Source organism: Armigeres subalbatus, chromosome 1 (assembly GCF_024139115.2).
Source record: "Armigeres subalbatus isolate Guangzhou_Male chromosome 1, GZ_Asu_2, whole genome shotgun sequence".
NCBI classification, from domain to species: domain Eukaryota; kingdom Metazoa; phylum Arthropoda; class Insecta; order Diptera; family Culicidae; genus Armigeres; species Armigeres subalbatus.
Window position 1 is genome coordinate 64224172 of NC_085139.1, and position 26663 is coordinate 64250834.

The 26663-nt window shown below is 36.3% G+C and overlaps 1 protein-coding gene across 5 annotated transcripts in view; it reads right to left on the reverse strand.

Annotated features, from left to right (window-relative positions):
• The window catches only part of LOC134226463 (ankyrin repeat and fibronectin type-III domain-containing protein 1), a 668421-nt gene that overhangs the window by 279204 nt on the left and 362554 nt on the right, over positions 1-26663 (reverse strand). Inside the window, exon 2 of one of the 5 annotated variants that reach the window (XM_062707266.1) lies at positions 10364-10640. The exons of the other annotated variants lie outside the window; for them this stretch is intronic. The gene's annotated coding sequence lies outside the window, so the exon portion shown is untranslated. The remainder of the gene's footprint in view (positions 1-10363; positions 10641-26663) is intronic. 5 annotated transcript variants of the gene reach the window in all.

The following is a 26663-nucleotide window of genomic DNA, read 5'->3' on the forward strand; positions in this document are numbered from 1 at the left end:
CGATTTGTAAAAACCATATTTTTGAACGACTCATATCTCGGACAGTTTTAAAGCTACAAATAACTTCTTTTTATGCATTTTGAAGAGAATTCTTCAAACTTTTTGAGAAAAATATCGATTTTTAGTAGAAGTGTTGCCATCTGCATTGTTTTTGCGTTTTAAGTATAAAATTGTATTTTTCTGCCAATGAGTATATTTTTGTTTGGAAAATAACATCAGCATCGTGTTCTCCAGAGAGTTTTGCATAAGAAACACTTGAAACCCCAAGGTACTATGAGCCGTTCTCGAGTTATAGAGTTTTGAATGTAATATGATTCATATGGAGCTTATCAATCACATAAGATTTTGTTATGCATACCCAACCTTTACCCTTTATAGTTTTTTTAAAAGAAATTGTAAAACATGTAACATTGTATAGAAAATAATGTACTTGGCAACGTAGCCACTTTGGAAAAAATAACTTTTCTGTATTGTTGTAAAGCGTACTATTAAACTATTACTCACATAGCTACTATAGTATTTCACCTGCTATGGAAAGATTTTTTTAAATTTTATAGATCATTAATTAATTTCAAAAGCTTTCGGCTCATATGCTGTTAAGCGTTACGGAGCTGGAATCTTTTTTTTTCTATTCTATTCTTACAAAATAACGTTAGATTAAGTTCACCGAAAGACTCGTGTTTTAATCATAGAAACAAACATTTTCTTAAAAACAGCAAAAAAAAGTCATACGAAAGGCAATTTCGACAGAGGAAACGATATGATTATCTAAAAAACCTTGATTAATTTACCTTGCGGGAATGGTGCACTTCTCGTGCATTTTGAAAATAGTATTTTGACCATATGTTTCGAGTCCATAGTCTGAACCAGTCAAATTTAAATAGCAAACAATGGGACAGGATTTCCCGTAAAATGTAACATGTTGTGAGCAAATCGGTTAAGGGCAAGTGCCTAAAAAGTTGATGAAACTTTTCTGCGCACACACACACACACACAGACACCAACTCACCTTATGCTGAATCGATTGGTATACAACACTATGGATCCCCGGGCCTTCTATAAAAAGTTTGTTTTCGAAGCGAACATATAGCCTTTAAGAACGCTTAGTGTACGAGAAAGGGAAAAATAAAGTAGCTAAAATAAAGTAATAAGGAAGTAGACTTTCACTATGTCATTTTGGGAAAAGGGTATGAAAAAGGCAAATCATTAAGTAAATGATACTTGTACTTTCAGAAGAAGAGGGTAAGTGATTTGTGACTATTTGTGACAAGTGGGAGGTAACCGGGTTGAAAATGGCAAAAAACGTTGGATGCAATTTTCAAACGAATTTTGTAGTTATACACAAGGCAGAAGAAAAGCTTAATATCAATACTAGTCGACCAGAGGAGAACTATCCACGAAAAGTTTTTATCTTACTACCACGAGAATTAAACCCACACTTCACAGCACCCAAATATGATTTGACGACAGCCATGAGCTCTCAGTCACTCACCAAGGAATCGAAAATTGTCAACTGTGTATGTATATTGTCAAAATATGAAAATAGTAGACCAAAAACAAACATCATTAAAATGGTCTTCTTTGAGATAATGATTTTATTTTCTGTATTTTGAAAATAAATGGATAATATTTGCTATCTATTTTTTTTGTATTTTTTTGCATTTTTAACTCTTAGAGAATTCAGATTTTCTTAAACCATGTGACATATTGCGTTAAAGGTTGACCCTAAGAATGCCGAAAAACTTTGCAGAAGAAGGATCACTCAGGAAAATCGACACATACTTTATGGGAAAAATCCATGTATTTTGAAATATGCATATCATGCGTCGGCACATACCTAATTGCATACAAATTCACCCATGGATACTATGACCCAGATGGATAGTATGTGTGAACACTTATGCAATGCATGTGGGCCCATGGAATATATGTGTCAAAAATATGGAATCCTTTTCGTCAACCCCATTGCAAAAATCCATGTGTAAACTCATGAATATAATGTGGAGTTTTTTGTGAGTAATCCTTGCTGGAACGACGATCAAAATTGTTTATTCTGCCAGCACTGCCAAACTACGTGTATGTACCAATCATTCAACTGAGCGTTGTTTCAAAAATTTTATTTTTTTAGGACTGAGGAACAAATTGTAGTATAGTGCTGGCAGAAACATTTCAACAATCAAACTTCCAAGCGTTGTAAAATTTCCAGCAATGCTTATTCTTCAGCAAACTTTTTCGGCATCTTTCAGACTATATGCTAACGTATTGAGTCAGATGATTGAATTAACGATAAAATAAAGCCGCTAGGAGCAAGAATGCAAAAAAAAATCCATGCTAATCTTCATATAAATTTCAAACGCGATGCGGAAAGTGGGGAAGCAACCAATTGAGCTGTGTGTGTGTATGTGTCAATGCGAATGTGTGTGTATGTTCGGAAATTGATAAAAATATTCAATGTTCACAGTGAAAAAAGGACTTTTCATTTTTAAAATCCTGTATCTCAAGATCGGAGCATAGTACATCGGGGTTTCAAGCATTTCCAATGTAAAAATGGCCAAAGAACACGTTGGTGAGGTTATTTTTTAAATAAAATTATACTCATTGGGCAAAAAATGCATTTTTCGGACAAAAACTTGAAAATTGTTTATTTGGCAACACTGCACATCAAAAAAATATTTTTTAATAAATTCCTTGAGAAATCTTCTTTCGAATGGTTACCTTAAATTCATTATAGACCTCACAGTTCCAGAGATATTAACAAAACAAAATGATGGGTTTCATCATTTGTCCGAAAAGGGGGATGGTCGTATTAATCGTGGGGAGGTCCAATCACTACGAAGTTTTGGATTTTGGGGTATAACCCATACATAAACAATTGGTCAAAATTTCATTTAATTTTAAGAAAGTCGATTGCACGTTTGCATTTTTTCTCGGTCACTTCATATGGAATGACCCATATCTAATTGGTGCTCGGTGGCTCTTGCGCATGTATTGCGCTTTGCTCCAGTTGAAACAAGTGTGATCTTCAATTGTTTGCAGTAGCTATCGGGCATGTAAGTTCAGAATACTGTGCGTTCGTTCGGTCGTTCAAAACATTTCTCCTTCGTTTTCGTAAGCCAACGGGCGTGCATGGTTTAACATTTTTCGCGTGGCGAGACAGCGAATTAGTGTTATTTCCCATCCCATAGATCGCATCTCTTATCGAAGTGAATCCAGATAAATTATCCTTTGTAACTAAAACGATATCCTATCCCAAGACAATCGTGGAGATGCAGAGGTATACTCGGTCTCTAGGAGCAACGAGAGTCGGAGAAACGTGTACATTGAGAATGGGTAGCTAGTCCCAAGCCCCTTTTATTGTGTTCAATTTCGTAAGTCCTAGTCAATCACGAAGTAGCAACTACGAATTGTGCGGTCATAATGCTCATGCTCATGCTCATCAAAATATAGTTTTTTCTGGATCATTTGGTCGGGGTTCAGCCGAATCGCACCAACCGCCTACAAAAAATCGTCTATTTTTCTGCTCAAGATTTCGTTTAGCAGTTTTAATTGATCACCAATCGTATTGGATATCCCTCAACTATATAACTGAAGATATCCTACAACAAATGTACATATGACTTGATATGAAATGATTTCCGTTCCGAATAATACTATTCATCACTCATGTTTAATTTGATTTCCGCGGATATAATTAAAACCTTGAAATCCAAAGATCGCTAGCTCGGTTGATGGAATTTTGAAACCTTTTGTAGGACTAATTACACACCCAACCGGCGGTTGTTAGATTTTCTAACAATTATGTTTAAGAATCTACCAAAACCTGTATAAGAACTGGGCATATACGAAATTGTTAGATTCTTATGCAAGTGTTGCATAAGAATCTAACAATTTTGTAAGCTTTTCATACAATATTTGTTTGAGAGCTTACATTTTTTGTATAAGCATGTAACAATTTCGCATATGCCCAGTTATTATACAGGTTTTGGTAGATTCTTATACAGAATTGTTATAAAATCTAACAACCGCCGGTTGGGTGCACATACCGTGCGGGAAAGAAATCCGTACAGCACCGAAATCCGTCCACCTCATGAGATATCAACAAATTAAAGGAGGTTAAAGGTAATTTAGGTATGTAGGAATAATTCATCTTATCCTGTCCAGATACTTGACATTAAGCCTTTAGGGCATAGAATTGAAAAGAAGGCTTTGAAATTAAAACAACAAAAATCAAAAACAAATCTCCACCCACCAAACGTGGAGTTTGTACCGCCATTTTGTTTTCGGGTAGAGTATAATTGCACCAAAAGTAGCTGTGTTTTTATTTCTAATTGCAAATCATTACATAAGATAAGCGGAATACAAATCGAAGGGATCGCTTCTCTAGGTGCGTATCGAACTATTTACAGTGGTAGTTTAGTCAAACAGACTGTTTCAATTTAAATATTTAGTTAAGAATTAGCTGTACGGATTTTGATCCTTTGATTCGCTATCCGTCCACTGTGGACGGATTTAGAGTTAGGAGTAATTGATTTAATTCATTATTTTGTTATGTTTTTCGTAGTTTTTAATGAGTAAATGTGAAACACTTCAAAAGTAGAAGCCTTCATGCGCCTGTGTCAATGACAAACGTTTTATTTACATTCGATTCCTATTTTCTAATGACTTTTTCATATACTAAGGTGCTTAAGTGTACGGATTTCGATGCCCCACGGTATATCGGAGTAAGCTACTCAATTAGTTTCTCAGTTAGGAGATCACGAGTTCTGCTTTAATCAGGGAAATTCAAGTTCAAGTCTTCCAGTTAGTTTCCGGCGTTACCCACTTCTATCTACCACAAGCTTTTCAGACGCAACCGAGAATAGGATTTGAGCTAATTTTGTCCGTAGTTTTAATTATTGTTAAGCAAATAAATTTCATTATTAATGAGCGTTTGTGGTTTTGAGGGAAAGTTATCAGGTAATCCATTTTTTACTCTTCTACTGCTATCCGATAATGATGAAGTTCGTCCTAATAATAATTTAAATAGGATGTAGTTTGACAAGAATGCTTGCTACATACACACTTACCTCATTTCACCGTATTCGGTAAATTTTACCGAAATCTCAACAGCAGAACTGTTCGGTAATTTATTTTACAGATTTTTTGTAATTTTTTCCATTGCTCCACTGTCAAAATCACCGAAAATCAGTTAAATTATTTACCGAACAGTTCTGCTGTTGAGATTTTGGTAAAATTTTAGCGAGTTCGGCGATTTATTTTAAGTGTATACGTTTGAGCACTCTTGGTTTTCTAGAAGGTGACGCTTACAGTTTGTTCAGATTACGAGATGTTACACGACAACTTTGACATCAAGAGCCTCCTTGTTATAGCTTTATTCTGATAAAGCTTGTAGTCGGCATAGGCTCTCAAAATAGTTTTAGCTAAATTCTCAATATTTCGAAGACACCGTGATTTTTTTTCATGTTTTGGATCATGTGTAATTTGAATAGTTTACTTCTTCTTCTTCTTATTGGCATAACATCCCCACACTGGGACAGAGCCGCCTCGCAGCATTAAGCACTTCCACAGTTATTAACTGCGAGGTTTCTAAGCCAAGTTACCATTTTTGCATTCTTGTATCATGAGGCTAACACGATGATGCTTTTATGCCTAGGGAAGTCGAGATAATTTCCAATCCGAAAATTGCCTAGACCGGCACCGGGAATCGAACCCAGCCACTCTTAGCATGGTCTTGCTTTGTAGCCGTGCGTCTTACCCCACGGCTAAGGAGGGCCCCTTGAATAGTTCACTATATGGTTTTAATTCTTTCAAAAATGGACGCATTCAGGCTTTTGATTGATTATTTGTTTACAATTTAAAAAATATTTTCAATTCGTTGCAATGAAACTGCCATAGCATCATTCCATGAACGAATATGTACAAGATACAGTGATGACTCGATTTTAGCATGTTAAAATTTTATCTGCCCTTGATTTCGTCTACACTTGATTTTATGACGGTTTTGATATGGTTTCTCCACGATCCAATTTTGCAACATTTTTTGAACTCTATATAACAGTCAAAACCATTAATTGCTTTATATTTGTTCTATTTGATTTTTTTTCGACAAATTTTATAATGAGCGAGAAAGGCATCATCACCGCTAGGTGGATTAATCTGGGTTTTATTTTCAAGGTTACTTGAAGAAATATTTAAAATTCTCAGCAATTTAAAAAAAATCATGAAACTTTTGAAATTCGTGTGGATTATTTCCATGTTTTTGTCAAGGTTTTTTAAAAAAATAAATTCTTTACTGAAACTTTAAAATAAATCTGATATTTTTTCATATTTTTAAATGAAATTTTTGATTTTTTGACGAAAAATTATCCAACGAAAAGTTTGAAACTTGGTTTTGTATGATGATTATGAAAAGGCAAGATATAATTCCTCCTTTCAAAGAATGCATTAGCCCTGCAGAAGGCATGAGAGGATATGGGTCCAATTCGGGCATTTGCTTGGTTAAAGGCAAGGAAAGATATGGTATGATTCTTTCTCAGCAGACGGCAAGAGACGATATGGTTTCTTTTTTTCAATTTGAGGATTTGTTCAGTTTAAGGGAAGTAATGATCCTTTCTACATTCGCCCAGCAGAAGCCAGAGAGGCTATGACTCCTTCTTAAAATTGAAATATTTAGTCGGTTCAATGCAAGAAGAGATATGATCCCTTCTTTGAAAGGATGGATTTACTACGTTTAAGGCAAGGGAAAATATAATCCATTTTTTTTAAATTCAACATTCATGCATTTTTTCTTTCCTTGATTTTTTATTTTAAAGCATGCATCAGTCCTGTCTAGGAAAATAATATACGACCTGATAGAAGGCCTCGAGTTCCATAATGCTATATACCAATAGACTCAGCTTGACAAATAGAAGTGATGTCTGCAGGTATGAGCGTTTTGAAAGAGCGCGAAAATATGATTTCCTAAAAAAAACTTTTCATAACGTATGTGAGAATACGAATTCTTTTCCTTTGAAATGTTCCTGTTTTTACAGGAAGCTTCATTATTCTTAATTTGCAACGCCGTACAATCCTATCAATCATCCTATTCAATTATCATGAATTGCCCATATGGTGGGAACAACGTAGCTGAATGACTCGACAAATCTTACTTGTTAATCACATAGCTCAAATAATAATTTTGCCTAACGACCATCATGGCAAACGGCCATTATGCCAAAAGACTTTATGCCAAACGAAGTATAATCGTTTAAAATTATTTCACAAAGTCCGTGATTTTTTTGAATTATGGAAATATTTTTTTTGGTTCAATTTAACGAATACCTTCGACAAAAGTTCTGAAATTCTTCGAAGAACTTGCTAGAATTTTCGATGTATTTTTTGCAATTTTCCAGCATATAAGTTCGACGAAGCTTTGTAAATTTATATTAAATTTTTGCCATTTTTGGTTGAAGGTTCTTTTTTTAATTTATGACAAACTTCACAAACATTTTGAATATTTTTTAAATTTACTAATAGCTTTATATTGATTTCAAAAAATAGATAAATTTTTGACGAAATTTCTGAAATTTTGTATTTAATTAAGTTTTAGAATTTCATTTTTCAAAATATAGATGAATTGAATTGTTTGAATTGTTCGAAAAATATTTGACATATTGATCGAATATTTTTTTTTGGTGATTTTAGGATTCGCTTTTTTGATTTTGGTTTTTAAAATATTTGACAAAAATTTGAAATATTTGATATTTTTTTTGAAATTTCAACAATATAGAAGAAAAACTTCCCATATAATAATTACTTAGGGAAATTCCAATAATTACGTAACGTAAACATTGGTCATTTCCAAATTTTAAATCGGTCGTCACATTCCAGGCAATCCGCAACCCTTCAAGCGTTACGTAATGTATGGATGTTGATTTATGAGTTATATTCGAAATATTTCGGAAACGTTTTAAGATTTAAAGAAATTTTTTAATTTTTCTTTGAAAACTTCTACCTATGTACATGCTTCAATAAAGTTATGGAAAATTTTGTAAAAAGACTGGATCGCCGTCTATGATAGAAGGTCATAGGGACTTCTAATGCTTCACAGTTGTTATTCTGCTTTCGTCAATCGTGGACGTCTAGCAGCAGATTGGTTTCGGACTACGGCAACCGTTGTAGGTACCGATCAGTTTACATTTTTTCGCTCTGTCTGCTTGTTGCCCAGCTTTATTTGTCACGGTAGATAATAGAGTGCGAAATGATAGTGAATACGGCTCAATTTCGTTTCCCTGTTTCTGCTCCCCGGCCAAGGTGGGTTGAGATCGCCGAGTTTGTGCGGCAATTAGATGTGGATGTATCGTCTATGGAAACTGTTTACAAAACAACAATGGACAGATCGCTGTTTGTTAAATTTGTTTCACTAGATACAATGCAGGATGCATTGAAGAAAAATGTGGAATCAAGAATGTTTCATTATTCTAGTGGAAAGACAGTTGAAGTAAATATGGTGATTGCAGGCAGTAATGTCCACTACATCCGTGTAATTGACTTACCACCTAAATTACCGGATAGTGAGTTATTGGCGCGTCTTGTGGAATACGGAAAAGAAGAGTGCGTGATCCGGGAAAGATTTCCGCCCAACTTAGGATTGGATCATATGTTTACTGGTGTGCGAGGAGTATATCTGGATGTTCAGAAGGAAGTTCCACCGTCGCTAAGACTTCTAATGCTAACAGAACTCTTAGCATTAAAAGTCTAGGTACAAGACGAACACACAGTACCCAGTGGACCTAGTCGATGCCAATGCAAATTTTCGATGATTTTCCTGGTTAATTTATTTTTGTTGAATTGTTCAATTTACTGGAGATTGCACAATTAAAAGGCCTGATTATTTGTTAGCACAATTCTAGTCTAGGATTTCTAGTTTTAGAACACCGCTACCTGCGGGATCGCAATATAAAGAATACCTATAATAGAGAGAAGTATAACAATTGGTACAAGGGAGACAACATTTTCAAAATTTGTCAAAAATGCACGTAATTTTAAGTTTTGCTGAATTCTGAAAGTATTACTCAGTATAGCACTTATGATTGAGATCTTCTGATCTACACATGTTTCATGGTGAAACTAATGAGGGGGTAATTGAAATAGATCCCCAAGTGGAGAAATTTCCGGATTGCGTACAATAAAGTCATAATCAGTGTCATTCTACATTAGAATCCAAAGTTCAACATATAGAATTGAGGAAAGCTGTTTGTTCCACAACCATAACAACGCAACCCTTCACTCGTCATCCTAACCAAAGTATAAACAGTTCCCGCTTGCTTTGAAGTATGCGAGCAGCTATCAGCACTGTAATCCAAAGCGCTACTTCGGGAAACCGTATGCGAATTACCACCCGTCACCAGCCAGTAGGCAATATATCAGTCGCACGTGCGGATGGCACAAACTGTTTATCTACTCATAAACCTCAACAATATGGGGGAAGAGAAGGAGCTTAGTGCAAACATTGCCACATTTGCATATGAAAAGATATTCGCCCCATGCATAAAAAAAGTTATTGTTCGCGTTCGCGGTTTGCGATGATGGAACCGGACTGAAACATTTCATTCGCTCGATAAACAATCGGCGCTACTCCTACGTTCGTATCTGCGGAGCACTGATCAACAAAGGGAGCCTCTGTGTTTCGCAATAATTGCATCGCGCGAAATATGATGCATGAAATTGCAAAAGATTCACATCGGCTATGCTTTTGAGCCGTCCCGTTTTCGGTTCCGCACCATTTATCCCAACCCAATACAATCCGGATGATGCAAGTGGTTTGTGTTTTAATCTCAAACGAGCCGTGTGAACCTACTTTGTTTCCGTTTAATTCCATTGTTGAAATTTCAAATAACAGACCAAAATTACGAAGAAAAATTCAATCGGGAAAAGTGCCCATATAATCTTGATATTGTCCACAGACATAGATTCTTAGCCGTTTGATTATTCGAACGCCTATTATGTTTTTTAATACTTAGGTTTTCAAAAATATAAATCTGAAATCTGTTCAAAGTTGTTGAAGTACATTGAGAAAAAATAATCAAGGGCTTTATTTTTGTCCACTGCATATGCCACAGTGGATGGGTTGCGGATCGGTTGGTAAGATGACGGAAAACAAGCAGTGCATCGAACTGCTTCCGTTTTTTTTCGGTGACGCGCGAACCTTTCCCATGAGGGAAGGTCAAAAACCCAGCGTGTGTATATCGTCGGTTCGGGGGGAAATATTGGTCTCGCTCTCGTTTCGATATGTGGTGCAGTTTGCGTCCATTCGCGTTCGGATGGGCACAAAAGATGGTAGATATGTGCTTAATTAAACCACGCCAGTGGAAATCATACTTACCGTGGCATTTTGATGGTTAATTTTAACTGCCTTTGACGCTGAATGCCTTTTGCTTGATGATGCGCGGTGGTGTTGTTGATGAAGCACGCGTCGTTTAATCCGATGGGAAATGATGGAGAGGTTCTCTTCTTCTTTTCAATTAAGCTTGCCGTGAAAAAAAAATGCACTACACTTCAGAGCTTCCTTATCAGATTTTACATGATTGGAGGGTTCACACTTGCAGATAGAGGTTCATTTAGTTTTTTCTCGTTGATATTTTGAATGATGAGGCAAAACTCTATATGATGAGAAATACTTTATGACCAAATCAAATTAATCAAAAAGCATCATATGATCACCTGCGTATTTAGAAAGTCGACAATATAGCCATAAGATGATGTGCAATGATGCGAAGGAAAGAACATTTAATATAGTTCTTTTTGAATGCTTCTGCGGTTTAACTCACGACCAATTTTAGATGTCGCTGAAACGCCCACCAATCGTGGTACCATGGCAGTCTTCCCACATTATTTTACTTAATTGTGTAAATTCTTTGAGATATTCATCCGAATTTCCTCGGGAAATTCATCAAAGTTTTCTCGAAAAACTCATCTGCATTTTCTTGTGAATGTCATCTGAAATTCTGAAATTCATCCGAATTTATTTTAGAAATGTATTTGAGTTTTCTTGGTATTTTTATCCGAATTAATTCATGAAATTCATCCAATTTTACTCAGGAAATTCATCCGTGTTTCATCGGAAAACTCATCCGAAATTTCTCGGGAAGTTCATTCAAATTGTCTCAGGAAATTCATATGAATTTCTTTGGATAGTTTAATAACATTTATTTAGAAATCTATCCGAATTTCCTCGAGAAGTTCATTCAAATTTATTCAGGATAATCATCTCAATTTCCTTGCCAAGTTTATTCGCATTTTATTAGAAAATTCAACCGAATTCACTCAAGTGTTCAGCAGACGTCATTTGGGAAAATCATTCGAATATGCCTATGAAGCAAATTCTAATTAATTCAGAGAATTCATTTAAATTTTTCTCGGGAAGGTCATCCGAATGAATCCAAGAAGTCCCTCGAATCTATTCAGGAAGTTTATTCGAATTTATTTGGAAAGTTCAATAAAATTTATTTAGGCAATTTCTCCGAATTTCCTCCAGAAGCTCATCCAAATGAATTCAGGAAATTAATTCAGATTTCCTCGTAAAGTTCATTTGCATTTTTTTTTCAAATTCACCCGAATATTCTCGGGAAATCTTTCCGGATATCTTAGTGAAGATCATCCGGATTATCTTGAAAATTCATTTGAATTAACTCAAGTAATTAATCACATTTTCCCTAAAAAGTCCTACCTAAATTATTCAGGATTTGAATTTATTTAGGAGAATTATCTCAATTTCCTTGGTAAGTTCATTCACATTTTCTTAGTTAATTCATCAGAATTCATTCGAGAGTTCATCGGAATTCATTTAGAAAAATCATCTGAATTTCTTGGGAAAGTTTTTCTGAATATATCCAAATTATACCCGTAATGTTCATCCGAATTTACTCCTGAACCAATGATATGGAAATACTAATATCATCTTCCAAACTTGGACGTACATGTTCATGATAGAATTAGAGGCGAAAGTATAGAATTGATAGTTCCGTTAGGATACGGCAGGCATGAAGAATGTTTTTATAAAGTCGATTTGAAAGCGAGCGGAGGGCAATATTTGTGATGGCACATATCACACGACCTTCCTTCTGCCACGCTCTCGTATGAAGGGGGAGGGAAGAATATCAGTGTGGAAGCTAGTAGAAGTAGAAGTAACATACACGAAATCATTAATTTAGTTTACTCCTGAAGTTCATCCGAATTAATTCATGAAGACCATCCGAATTGTTTCACCAAAACCCACGGAATTAATTTGAAAAATCATCCAAGTTATCGAAGGAAGTTCATTCAAATTAACTCTTAAAGCTCATTTAAATTTATTAGATAAAATTATCCCAATAGACAAGCGTAAGGGTTGTTCAACATAACTCACTAAATTGATTTTGACATTTCAGCTGGGTTGTCACTCGAACAAAAGTTCATTATGCGTTAATTATACGACCAAAGGAGTTTATTTTTCGTTGGTCAATTCCCCCGGAAAGTTCATCCGAATTTGCTCGGGAAGGTCATCCAAATTTATCCAAGTAATTATTATAATTTTTCTCGGGAAGTACATCCGAATAACTTTAGCAAAGTTTACCCGAATTTACTACGAAAATTCATTCGAGTTTTTTTCATGGAATGCATCATGCTCTATTATTATTCTAATCATACTTCCTTAACATAATTCCTTTGGAAATTCATTCGAATTTCCTATGGAAATTGATTCGAATTTCCTATGGAAGTTGATTCGAATTTCCTTTGGAAATTTATTCGAATTTCCATTGGAAATTTATTCGAATTTTCTTTGGGATTTTATTCGAACTTCCTTTGGAAATTCATTCGAACTTCCTTTGGAAATTCATTCTAATTTCTTTTGGAAATTCATTCAAATTTCCTTTGGAAATTCATTCGAATTTCCTTTGGAAATTCATTTGAATTTCCTTTGGAAATTCATTCGAATTTCCTTTGGAAATTCATTCGAATTTCCTTTGGAAGTTCATTCGAGTTTCCCTTGGGAAATTCATTCGAATTTCATCTGGAAATTCATTCGAATTTCCTTTGGAAATTCATTCGAATTTTCTTTTGGAAATTCATTTGAATTTCCTTTGAAATTCATTCGAATTTCCGTTGAAATTCATTCGAATTTCCTTGAAATTCATTCGAATTTCCTTTGGAAATTCATTCGAATTTCCTTTGAAATTCATTCGAATTTCCTATGGAAATTCATTCGAATTTCCTTTGAAATTCATTCGAATTTCCTTGAAATTCATTCGAATTTCCTTGAAATTCATTCGAATTTCCTTGAATTCATTCGAATTTCCTTGAAATTCATTCGAATTTCCTTGAAATTCATTCGAATTTCCTTGAAATTCATTCGAATTTCCTTGAAATTCATCTCAATTTCCTTGAAATTCATTCGAATTTCCTTGAAATTCATTCGAATTTCCTTGAAATTCATTCGAATTTCCTTGAAATTCATTCGAATTTCCTTGAAATTCATTCGAATTTCCTTGAAATTCATCTGAATTTCCTTGAAATTCATTCGAATTTCCTTGAAATTCATTCGAATCTCCTTGGAAATTCATTCGAATTTTCCTTGGAAATTCATGCGAATTTCCTTGAAATTCATGCGAATTTCCTTGAAATTCATTCAATTTCCTTGAAATTCATTCGAATTTCCGTTGGAAATTCATTCGAATTTCCTTGAATTCATTCAATTTCCTTGAAATTCATTCGAATTTCCTTGAAATTCATTCAATTTCCTTGAAATTCATCTCGAATTTCCTTGGAAATTCATTCGAATTTCCTTGAAATTCATTCGAATTTCCTTGGAAATTCATTCGAATTTCCTTGAATTCATTCAATTTCCTTGGAAATTCATTCGAATTTCCTTGAAATTCATTCGAATTTCCTTGAATTCATTCGAATTTCCTTGAAATTCATTCAATTTCCTTGAAATTCATTCAATTTCCTTGAAATTCATTCGAATTTCCTTGAAATTCATTCGAATTTCCTTGAAATTCATTCGAATTTCCTTGAAATTCATTCGAATTTCCTTGAAATTATTCGAATTTCCTTGAAATTCATTCAATTTCCTTGAAATCCATTCGAATTTCCTTGGAAATTCATTCGAATTTCCTTGAAATTCATTCGAATTTCCTTGAAATTCATTCGAATTTCCCTTGAAATTCATTCGAATTTCCTTGAAATTCATTCGAATTTCCTTGAAATTCATTCAATTTCCTTGAAATTCATTCGAATTTCCTTGGAAAATCATTCGAATTTCCTTGAAATTCATTCGAATTTCCTTGGAAATTCATTCGAATTTCCTTGGAAATTCATTCAATTTCCTTGAAATTCATTCGAATTTCCTTGAATATCATTCGAATTTTCCTTGAATTCATTCGAATTTCCTTGAAATTCATTCGAATTTCCTTGAATTCATTCGAATTTCCTTGAAATTCATTCGAATTTCCTTGGAAATTCATTCGAATTTCCTTGAAATTCATTCGAACTTCCTTGAAATTCATTTGAATTTCCTTGAAATTCATTTGAATTTCCTTGAATTCATTTGAATTTCCTTGAAATTCATTTGAATTTCCTTGAAATTCATTCAATTTCCTTGAAATTATTCGAATTTCCTTGAAATTCATTCGAATTTCCTTGAAATTCATTCAATTTCCTTGAATTCATTCAATTTCCTTGAATTCATTTGAATTTCCCTTGGAAATTCATTTGAATTTCCCTTGGAAATTCATTCGAATTTCCCTTGGAAATTCATTCGAATTTCCCTTGGAAATTCATTCTAATTTCCGTTGGAAATTCATTCTGATTTCCGTTGGAAATTCATTCTAATTTCCGTTGGAAATTCATTCTAATTTCCGTAGGAAATTCATTCGAATTTCCGTTGGAAATTCATTCGAATTTCCGTTGGAAATTCATTCGAATTTCCGTTGGAAATTCATTCGAATTTCCGTTGGAAATTCATTCGAATTTCCGTTGGAAATTCATTCGAATTTCCGTTGGAAATTCATTCGAATTTCCGTTGGAAATTCATTCGAATTTCCGTTGGAAATGCATTCGAATTTCCGTTGGAAATTCATTTGAATTTCCGTTGGAAATTCATTCGAATTTCCGTTGGAAATTCATTCGAATTTCCGTTGGAAATTCATTCGAATTTCCGTTGGAAATTCATTCGAATTTCCGTTGGAAATTCATTCGAATTTCCGTTGGAAATTCATTCGAATTTCCGTTGGAAATTCATTCGAATTTCCGTTGGAAATTCATTCGAATTTCCGTTGGAAATTCATTCGAATTTCCGTTGGAAATTCATTCGAATTTCCGTTGGAAATTCATTCGAATTTCCGTTGGAAATTCATTCGAATTTCCGTTGGAAATTCATTCGAATTTCCCTTCGGAAATTCATTCGAATTTCCCTTCGGAAATTCATTCGAATTTCCCTTTGGAAATTCATTCGAATTTCTTCTGGAAACTAATTCGACTTTCCTTTGGAAATTCATTCAAATTTCCTTTGGAAATTCATTCAAATTTCCTTTGGAAATTCATTCAAATTTCCTTTGGAAATTCATTCGAATTTCCCTTTGGAAATTCATTCGAATTTCCCTTTGGAAATTCATTCGAATTTCCCTTGGAAATTCATTCGAATTTCCCTTGGAAATTCATTCGAATTTCCCTTGGAAATTCATTCGAATTTCCCTTGGAAATTCATTCGAATTTCCCTTGGAAATTCATTCGAATTTCCCTTTGGAAATTCATTCGAATTTCCCTTTGGAAATTCATTCGAATTTCTTTTGGAAATTCATTCGAATTTCTTCTGGAAACTTATTCGACTTTCCTTGGAAATTCATTCAAATTTCCTTTGGAAATTCATTCGAATTTCCTCTGGAATTTTCGGTTGAAAAACCACACATCTTCATTTGAAAATTATTCGAATTTTCAATAGAAATAATTTATTTTTTCCACTCTGAATTCATTTGGATTTCCTCGGGAAACTCATTCGTGTTTCGTTTGATAGCTTTTTCAAACTTTTTCGGAAAATTCATCCGAAATTCCTCGGAAATTTTATCTGAATTTCCTAAAAGAAAAAAAAACTTTGGCAAAACTTCTCCATTCCTACAAAATGGTGCTCTGGTCCTGAATTTCTGAGCTTTTTAAGAGTTATTTTCGGAAGCAGATTTTTTTTTCTTTATTTCTTTATTAAAGAGACTTGCAGCCCTAGGCTGGCTCACCTCTATAGGATGCAGATTCACTGAATAATAATAATGGTTGTCCCATTACTGTTCATCAAGATATTTCGATCACGCCCTTATTATTTAACGAGATAAACACGTAAGATTCAAGATATGAAAAAATAACTAAGCATTCAACAAGAGCTGTCGTATTTAACGAATGACTGGTTATTTATCGTTATAGCTGTGCACAATTTGATCAGAATCAAATCTTATTCCAGGTTAGCTAATATGTCGCATACGGCTGTTTTTGAATTTTAGAAAATATAGATATTTGTCAAAATGAATTTAAAGTATTTTGCTACAACCATTACACTTTTTAAAGGTGATTATGCGATGCTTTTGTAAACTACAATTTTACGCCATTGCGCAATTGGGAAAATAACAACTTCCTGCGTTGCTGTTTGCGTTCATGGTGCTGTCACTTTTCATCAGAATTTTCGTGCCTCCAAACCAGTAAACTCAATAAGCTTCATAAAAGGCAAACAGCAGCCCACCCCCTCCCATTCCACCGCGTCGAACAACGTCGGTACAACCGCCACTTAAGACAGCAATAACACCATCGTTCACGATCACTGAACATATGTTAATTTTCCAGACTACAACCACTCTTGCGCGCGCTGTCAATCATTTCCCAACCACTCCGCTTTGCGGCTTCCTCGGCGTTTGCTCCACCACACCCGGACACAATACGTTTTCCATTTCCATGCATTCGATATGTACACATCTACATTTCCTCCAGACGAACGGTCGGTTTTCCTCTCACTATCTGGCACTTGTTTCGCGAACCACGCCATACCGCCGGCCATCTGGTTGGGTGGTTCGGCTGACTGCATGGTACTCTCACAATGATTTCATCATCTTCGTAATATTATTACTTCATCCTCTTGCGTTTCTCTTCTGGTGTTATCATCATGGGCTCCCCCTCCCCCCGCCCGGGTATCGCATCGTCGGCGACGTTTTCACTTCACTTCGAATTCATATACAGCCCCACACACGATACGGCGCAAAAGACAAACACAAAAATTACGCGAGAAGCAGTAACTTCCTTCCTTACCGGGTATGCACACAATGGGTAAAATACGGAAATTGTAATACGAAATTGCTTTCAAGAAGTAAATTTGACCCCAAAGATACTTGGCGGTTTCAGGGCTAATTGAAACATTATATCACTGATGTGTGAACTCATGGCCACATTTAGTCAAAGCAGCCGAATTCAATAAGCGAATAAAAGGATGATCGCCTGTGTAATAAAATTTAGACAATCTAGGTTAAAATTTATTCACACACGATAATTTCACCATCAATCTCCGCATTTTCACCCATTATGCGGCAGGTGCTGCCCTCCAACTCTTAATTCGCGTTCGCACTGCGGATGATTGTTGTTTCGTTTCCATTTGCTCTTGATTTTCACTTTTTTTTTGCTGTCTCAACTCTGCTGCAGTGCTGAGTATTCTGCGCGCCGGGCTATGTTGAATCTCGGATCTGCTGGAGCGGTTATATAATGTTTTATACGAAACCGCCTTCATTAGGGAAAGCTTTGAACTTCATACACGGCCAGCGAGAACGCTGTGCGGAGCGTTTCTTTTCGCGGACTCGCAGTTCGGAACAAATGGTTTGGAGTGCGAAAAACGATGTGTGTGGATCGCAAATGGAAGCTGATGGGTATTTTGATGGCATTTTTGTGGAATCCAGAGGGCATTGCTGTGCGAAATATGTTTGGGTATAATTCGACGCTTAACCGTAAGCTGTTTGGGTTTCATTTGTTCGTGAATGCATTTCCTTTATGTTTTCTTTTGAAATTTATATTTGAACAAACATTCTCATCGTTTAAGTAGGATTTGAAATGATGTGTTTTTTGATTACACTGGATGACAAAATCAGAACTTTTTTTGAATTCGCGATGCTCATGTGTGGCATTTGTAGTTTTCGACCTCCAAAATCGACTGGTTACTAGCGTTAGTTAATTGATTGGGAAAATTTCGAGATTATTTGGTCACAAAATTGGGGAAGGTTCGTTCTTTATTGGCGTTGAAGTCATTTTTGTGTTTGCATGATTGCATATTCATAGAAGTTTAAATACTAAGTTAATACGATAATCTAAGTTATTACAATATCTGTGTGTCCCCATACGTGTTTTCAGGCAAAAATGGGCCTCCCAGGGGAAACGTTAGGTAGCGATGTTGAAAACTGTTCAGCAGCATATAAGCATAACAGCATATGGAGACGCATGGTACTTCAGTGCAATGCATTGTCTTGAAACTGAGCTTTTTATGCAATTTTCACTTAATCCGTATAAATAAATAAAATGTACAAGTGTGTGCATTGATTTTGTATGGCAACTTGTTTTAAGGGAAACCTGAACCTAATTACTTGTTGGGAAGTACATGTTCTTGGTTAACATGTGTTAACATGAATAGAACTATCAAGAAATCATAGGAATCATGATTTCAAACATCTGATTCCCGGCCGTCTTCTAAGCGAATCTTATAATCGTTTTACAGTAGTCTTATCCAACTCATCTGGTTTCCTGTAAGTTGCTAGCTTGTTATGTTCCTAGCGATGCTCATTTTTGACGTAAACTACGTCTAAGGGGAAGACTCTGATACAGGGTGTAAAACGGAAATTTCCAAATTCCAGACCGTCACGAAATTAGGATAGATTTCAAATGCTAATAGCTCCTTTATCTTTCAATGGACTTTCGAGATACTATTATCAATCGAATCGGCAACTCTCCAGCAATTTTTTAAGCCTATTGGAACGATTGATTATCAACGTAAAAACATGAAAAAATCTAAATCTTTACCAATCCAGTAAAATTTCACAGTTTCGTTACGACCGCCGTCTGCGTTTGGTTCTTGCGCTCTACTTTTGTGCGGTGATTCGTACCAGAGTCTATTATATATAGAGTTACGCAAAGAGTGAAGCCAAATCTACCTATTGAACTGTCAAACCGTCTACCTATCGAGCAAAGTAAACAAATTTGTTGGTAAGGCGGAAGTATTGTTATCGCCTGATGATTATTATGGCGAATTAAAACTCATGAATTTAAATGTATTAGATTTGTTCTAGAAACAGCTTCAAAAAACTTCAATACACCCCTCAATAAAGTTGCAACAAGAAATTCACGTGTTTGCACTCTGTAGGTGACTTTGGTTATCGAATTAAAAAGCTTTAGAAGTGATCACTCCCGTGAAGTCACTTGAAGGGTTGAACAAAAATGAAAGTTTTCAACATAATAACAAGAGCATCATTCAGAATAAGAGTTAGAAGATTCTCTTTGCGCAACTCTATATAATAGACTCTGATTCGTACAAAAAGTACAAAACAGAACCAGAGCAATGACCGCGGCCGGAGCAAAAAAGTAGTGTTTATGAAGAAGTGCTACAGATGCTGGACATAAGGCTCCCCCAGACCTAAGTGATTTTATCGCCGCGACGGCGACAACTAGTCGCCGCGGTTCTATCGTTGGGTCGCTGCAGGCAATGTTCTATTTACACTTCCATACCAACGGCGACAAAATCACTGTCGCCAAGCGATAGAATCGCGACGCGACTGTCGCGTCGCGTTTGTTTGGGGGAACCTATATTCATGAAAGCAAGAGGTGAATATCAAAATTGATTAGGGGTCGTACACATATTACGTAAGCACTTATGGGGGTCTGTCAATATCTTACGCTCCATATACATAAAAAATCATTTGCATGAAAAAAATCTTACATAGGGGGAGGATGGGTCAAAAAATCCAGAAAAATTGCTTACGTAATAAGTGTACGACCCCTTATCAACTTTAATCAAGGTTACACTCTAACTTTTTTGACGGAAATTTAGTAAAATTTCTGTGGGATAGAAAGAGAGAGCAATGCAATTTTACTCAGTCATTGAGTAGGTGAAAGTTAGCGTGTATCCTACTATTTAGGCAACACTTCATAACATTGAATCGCCATTTAATATGCAATTAACTATGAAATGCATTAATCACTCTAAGTCGAATAACAATCGGAGAAAGGCATCATCACCACTGCTTAATAATAAATTTGGGGTTTTTAAATGAAAATTTCAAATTGTCATATCCAACCATTTTCATATATAGTGAGTTACGCCAATTTTGTTCGAAACATTAATGGATTGGTGTCCGATCGAACATGATTTGCGGAAAAACTACACATAACACGCGACAAAACGTATACCAAAACAAACCTCGCTACCTCCCGACCCCATGGTTGTAATTTGACTAAGCAGGCACGCGCGGTTTGAAGTTTGTATGAGAATTACTATGAAAACAGTAAGTTTTTCGGAAAACCGTTTTGCAACGTTGCATATCGTCATAAATATCTACAAATATATGAGTACGTTGGCAACATAGGAAACTTAGCAAGTGAATACATCGTCTTTATTGTGAAACAATTCGCTGCTTGCAAGAAAAAATATTAAGGAAATACTAAATCGTGGGAAATTCAATTGAGCACGTAAAAGAATAACATATCAATAATGAGCATTTTTTTTTCTTTATAACTTTGCTTACGAAAATCCGATCGGTTCGCAACAGTATTCGTCTTACATTCTTAGAAATATTTTATAAAGTCTTCGGGTTCACTATATTTAGGGGGATATCCTCCAGTTCCGGACACATAAGTCATTTAACAAACAAAAACTTTAACTATCCGGATTTTGTTTCCTTTTATACCATACTAGCAGAACGTACCCTGCGTTGCTCGGGTTTTACGTTTAACGTTCGAAATGTCATTTTCTGCGTTGATTGCGAGCGACGCCGCACTCTAGATCATTGTTCGAGCGATCGCATTAGGTTTTCTCCAAACTCGCCATAATATTGTATTTTGACAATTTTCCCAACTTTTCCTTTAAAATTTACTAACCTTTTGCATATAGAAACACAGCTGATCCCAATACGAATCGATTAGTGAGGAAATCTCGCAAATCGGTCATCCTCTTCGTGAGTTATATTCCCTCAAAGGAAGACCGTGTTTACCTCTGCGTCTCCACAAAAAACCACAGGAAGGATTATCAGTTGGTAGGGATCGTTGGATCTGGATTCACTCTGATAAGCGATACGACCGTTCCATTCTTTGTACACAGTGGTTTTACCTAACCGTCCGAAACAAGAGAAATCTCGCACTGAACTGATTTTTATTACCGTCCGCGCAATGAAGAACACAATATTTCGGCCGATCGCGCGATCGTTCTGCTGTCCGAAACAAGAGAAATCACGCACTCCACATTCGTCATTGACTTATTCCAGAAAAACGCCTACATAAAGAAAAAGAATCTTAATTCCCCTTGTTTATTCCGGACAAACACCTACTTTTGAAGAATGGATCAAATTCAAGATTGTTTCAACCCGGGGAAACGCCACTTTCCAAAAAGGAAACACATCCACCATTGCCTTACCCCGGGCCAACACCCGGGATTAAATTCACCACCTTTTTCAAGAAAAAGCCTACACCCAAATGCCGAATATTATTTACTATTGCATTATTGCATGAGCATGAGCATGAGCATGATGACCGTGCATTTCGTAGTTGCTACTCCGTGATCGACCAGAACAATCGCAATTGCACAGGGAACCAATGGATGGAAGCATGGGATTTGCACTCCAACCTCAATGTGCACAGTCCGAGAGATCTAGTATTTTGGAAGGTCGATAACGGCGCTGGCCACGTCCTCACGGTCATCGGGGATGGGAAGGAAGTGATGATGCAGTCACTCGCCCACTGCAAGCCGAGAACACCTCTGCACTCGCCACGAGTTCCTGCGGAATTTTATTGGAATTTGGGGGTTAGGTTTTATGGCAGAGGTTCGTCTTGGTTAACGGGTTGCCAATGTGATAGTAATGAAGGGGTGGTGTAGTATTCTAATTGGTTGCCGAAACGAACTTTTTCGCTCATTTCGAATTCTAACAGTTACCTGCTAGAACTAATCAAGTTGTAGCTAAAGGGGATAGAAGATAGAAACGGTATGAAGGCCCATTTCCAGTTCTAGCGATTGCTAGAACATGAGAAATATATGAAAAGATACAAAGTAGGAGAATGGAACGGGCCTGGGATTGAACCCACGACCTCCTGCGTATGAGGCAGAAGCGGTAGCCATATGACCACCAAGCCCGTTGTAATATTATCTACCATTGCCGTATTCTGGACAAACTTCTTTTTCCATAAAGCACTTTTACTTTTAAAGAAGGAATCAGATCCACCATTGCCTTAACCCGGACAAACGCCTACTTCCAAAGAAGGAATCACATCCATCCTAAGCTTAATACGAGCAGGGACCACATCCACAATTGCCTTAATCCGGTGAGCATCTTCTTCTAAAAAATGGCCTCATGCCGAGCAAACGCTTTATTTAAAGAAGACATAACATCCACCATTGCACTATGAGGAAAAGGGTGGCCATTAATCGAAAAAATTACTATCTCCAATTTGTCTAATTTATATATCATATGAAAGTATATACCCTAGATAAGAGAATCGGTAAATATTGGAGCGCTGTGTTTATTCAGTCAAAAGATATGGGCTGGCGAAGTGCAAAAGCTGATGAAACTAAAACATAAGTAAGGAAACTTTGATTTGTATGTTATGAAGTCAATTTTTCTCCAAATATGTATAATGTTTTATATACCATTTCAAAGCTTACAACCTCAGCTTTTCGATAGTTTGGTTTGTTTTGCACTCAAAAATTAATATCAAAAAGTTGTAGAAGAAAACTATAATTATCATAATTCTTCGCTATAAAATGATCCGGCAAACCTAATGTCCCCAAATGTCCCCTCATCTGTAAATGGGGGATTGAAATATAACCCTAGTACCACCTTTTAGTGAGTGATTTGCTTGCGCATATTTGCGCTGTTACGAGAACGCTGCAATCGAAGTTTTCTTGAAAATTGTGGTTTTTATTCTATATACCTCGTAATGATTAAAAAATGAACAACATTATCACTAGAAATATGATTGCTTGCTATTTTATGCATGCTGTATTGAAAACAAACAAAAAAAGTGCCCCAAAAAATTTTAAAAAATATTTTTTTTTCATGGGTGTTATTTTTTGAAGGGTTAACGATGGCCCTTAAAGGGTTGAAAAAGGTTATAGGTTAGAAACAGTTTTCATTGAAAAAATATTTTTGGCCGCCCATTTGTATGAGAATTTCCCATGGTGCATTGTCTTAATCTGGGCAAACGCCAACTTTTAAAGAAGGGATCATATCCACCATTGCCTTGATTCGGGCAAGTGCCTACTTTTCAATAAGTGATCACATACACCATTGCCCTAATCCGGGCGAGCGCCTACTTTTAAAAAAGGGGTCATTTGCACCATCGCATTTTGCCGGGCAAACGCCTTATTCTAAAGAATAGATTACATCCAGCATTGCCTTAATCCGACCAAGCGCCTAGTTTAATAAAAAGAGATTGCATCCATCATTTCCTTAATCCGAGCAAACACCTATTTTTAAAGAAAGTATCACATCCACCATTGTCTTACCCCGGGTAAACGCATCCCGATAGATGCTTTATTTCCAATGGAGAGATAACATTTATCATTGCATCATACTCGGCTAATGCATGCTTTCTTCGAAAGGACTCTGTCGTTTTTAATACTTATTATTATTGAGCTGTATTATATTCACCATTCCGGGTTTTTCAGCCAGTCTAGTCACTAATTTAAATTTATGAACTCAAAAAAATATGCTATATGCCCATTATGCCAAAGGGTCTGGGTCATTTGGCATAAAGTCATTTGGTATAACGCCATTTGGCATAAGGTCATTTGGCATAAAGGCCATTTGGCATAATGGTCATTTGGCATAATTTTGAACTGCAAGTAATCAGTGGGTCATTTGGAATAACGGACATTTGACATAATTTTGAACTGTGAAAACAAAAGGGATATTTCATGTATTGTTTAGCGTAGACAAAGTAGATCGTGGCTGTTTTCTAGTAAATTTAGACTGATGGTGGACATTTTCCGGAAGAAAAAAAAAAGAGTGTTTTTTTTGGCAAGATTACCAATTCAGTCGAATTTTCACTCAAAGGAACTGTTCGGCCAAACGACATTTTCACCAAATAACTTTAGGCAAAACGGGCTTCGGCTAAATGGTTTGTTCAGTCAAATGACATATTCGGCCATATGACCTTGTGCGAAGTGGTTTTCAGCAAAACGAAAATTATATTTTGACGGGAAATCCATGTGAAGTTCCACTCGAAGTTCTTGTCAATTTACATGGAGAAATCATTGGCGGCGCACTCTTCATTACATGGGGTTCGGACCTCAGAACTACCAGGTCAACAAAAGGTGGACGAGGTTCAGAGGTGAGAACTTAAGCCTAGACTTCAATCGCGTGATGTCGAGGCTATTGTACCTAGGTACGAGGGTTAATATGTTGATCTAGTCTCTATGGAAAAGTATTACATACTTTAATTTAATCTGGGAAAGTGAATATGCGCAAAAATACAAAATGGCAGTTTTCCATTCTTCGTTCGAAAGACGTTTAGAAAACTACTAGGGTAGTTCGCCAAATGTTGAACGGCTAATTTCCTCGCCTATTGTTGAACGCACGGACATTTATTTTGGAAGTTCAACAATAGGCAACAAAATTAGCCGTTCAACATTTGGCGGTTTCCCCTAGTCGATTTGCAAAATGGGCATTTATCAGTAGAAGTAACTCCCAAGCCACAATTTTCGTACAAATTCAAACTATTGAGTAGAGGCGCAATATTGGGAATTAATCGTTTTTTTATGGACCACCATTCTATACAAGGCAAGGTTTAGCTTAAACAAATTTTGTTCAAAGTGCAAATTAATCGCTTGGCGATGTCAGAAAGTTGTCGTCCATTTGCAGAATCATGAGCCCACTTCAGAGGGTGACGCTGCAAAAATGTATTGCCAAAACTGTATTTGCTGCTATTAACAGCAGAATAACGAGCGATCGTCTGAGGGAGACGCTGCGAAAATTTATTCCGATGAATGGCTAAGGGATTTTTTCTCTCAAGACTGTGATTTTGATTTGTTGCTGTTACTGATTGGGAGAAACCATTATTGAAAATCAATCGGATCTTTTCAAGTCCACAATTTTATAGAAGAGAAGTTTGAACCGAGTCATATTTTCTTCAAAGTACAAATCGCGCTTAACTTTTCCAAAGGACCTAAGTAATATGTTTCTCGTGAATAAATTTGAATACTGCAATCAAAAGTTTTCATATAGGTCTGTCGATTGCAAAATTCAAACTAATTCATGAAAAAAGGTTAAAAGGCAGGAAAACATAATCGTTTAGCGAGGGGAAAAAGCACGAGCACGCGTCTCACAGTAGCGTTCAAATTAAATTTCTTCTTAAGATTATGGTTTTAGTTAGTTGCGAATAAATATTTGCAGCGTCATACGGGGGCTTGGTAGTCGTATGGCTACTGCTTCTGCCTCATACGCAGGAGGTCGTGGGTTCAATCCCAGGTCCGTTCCATTCAACTACTTTGTATCTTTCTCTATATTTCTCATGTTCTAGCAATCGCTAGAACTGGAAATGGACTCCATACCGTTTCCATTTCTATACTATACCTTCAACTTGACTATTCTAGTAGAAACTGCTAGAATTGGAAATGAACGAATAAAAAAGCTCGTTTCCTACATCCAATAAGCTTTCTTCTATCTGTCACATTGGCAGCTCATTAAACAAGACGAACCTCTGCCCCCCGAACCTAACCCAAAAATAAATTCCAACAAATTCCGCATGACCTCGTGGCTAGTGCAGAGGTATATTCGGCTTGCAGTGGGCGAGAGATTGCATCATTTCCTCCCCCTTCCCTACATTGACTTGCATTCTGACGTGGCAGGCGCCAGTATGACCTAACTAATGAGATCACCAGTACTTGTTCATTGAAGATGGGTGCTAGTCCCAAGCAAACATCTGTTAGTTTTCTGTGCAAGAACAGCTGATCTGGCCATAATGGAGTAGCAACTATGGGCAGTCAATCAAGCTCAAGCTCAAGTTCAATAAATGTTCGCAGCGTTCCTTCAACGCGTGCTTCTGATTCTGCTGCCAACAGTAGCAACACCGAACTCGTAATCTTGAGCGAAAATTTCATTTGTTTATTACTGAGGCCATTCAATCACTAACTGCAACAAAACCAGATCCAGAACCATGCAAGGAAATCAAACTGAAGTGCTGCTGACGCTGACGATAGCCACTCGATAGTTGAAAGCCACTGAAACGCTACAGATGCAGCAACCCATTCAACGTTGCTGCGACCGCTACTGATATAGTCGTTCTTTGCGCTCTCCGCACTGTTACTGTCATCTACTCAATGACTGAGTAAACTAGTATTGCAGTTTTTTTCCACGGAAATTTTACTCAATTTCCCTCAAAAGCAGGACAACTCATAGTTTTGTGCAGTCCCGCTTTTAACGGAAATTGAG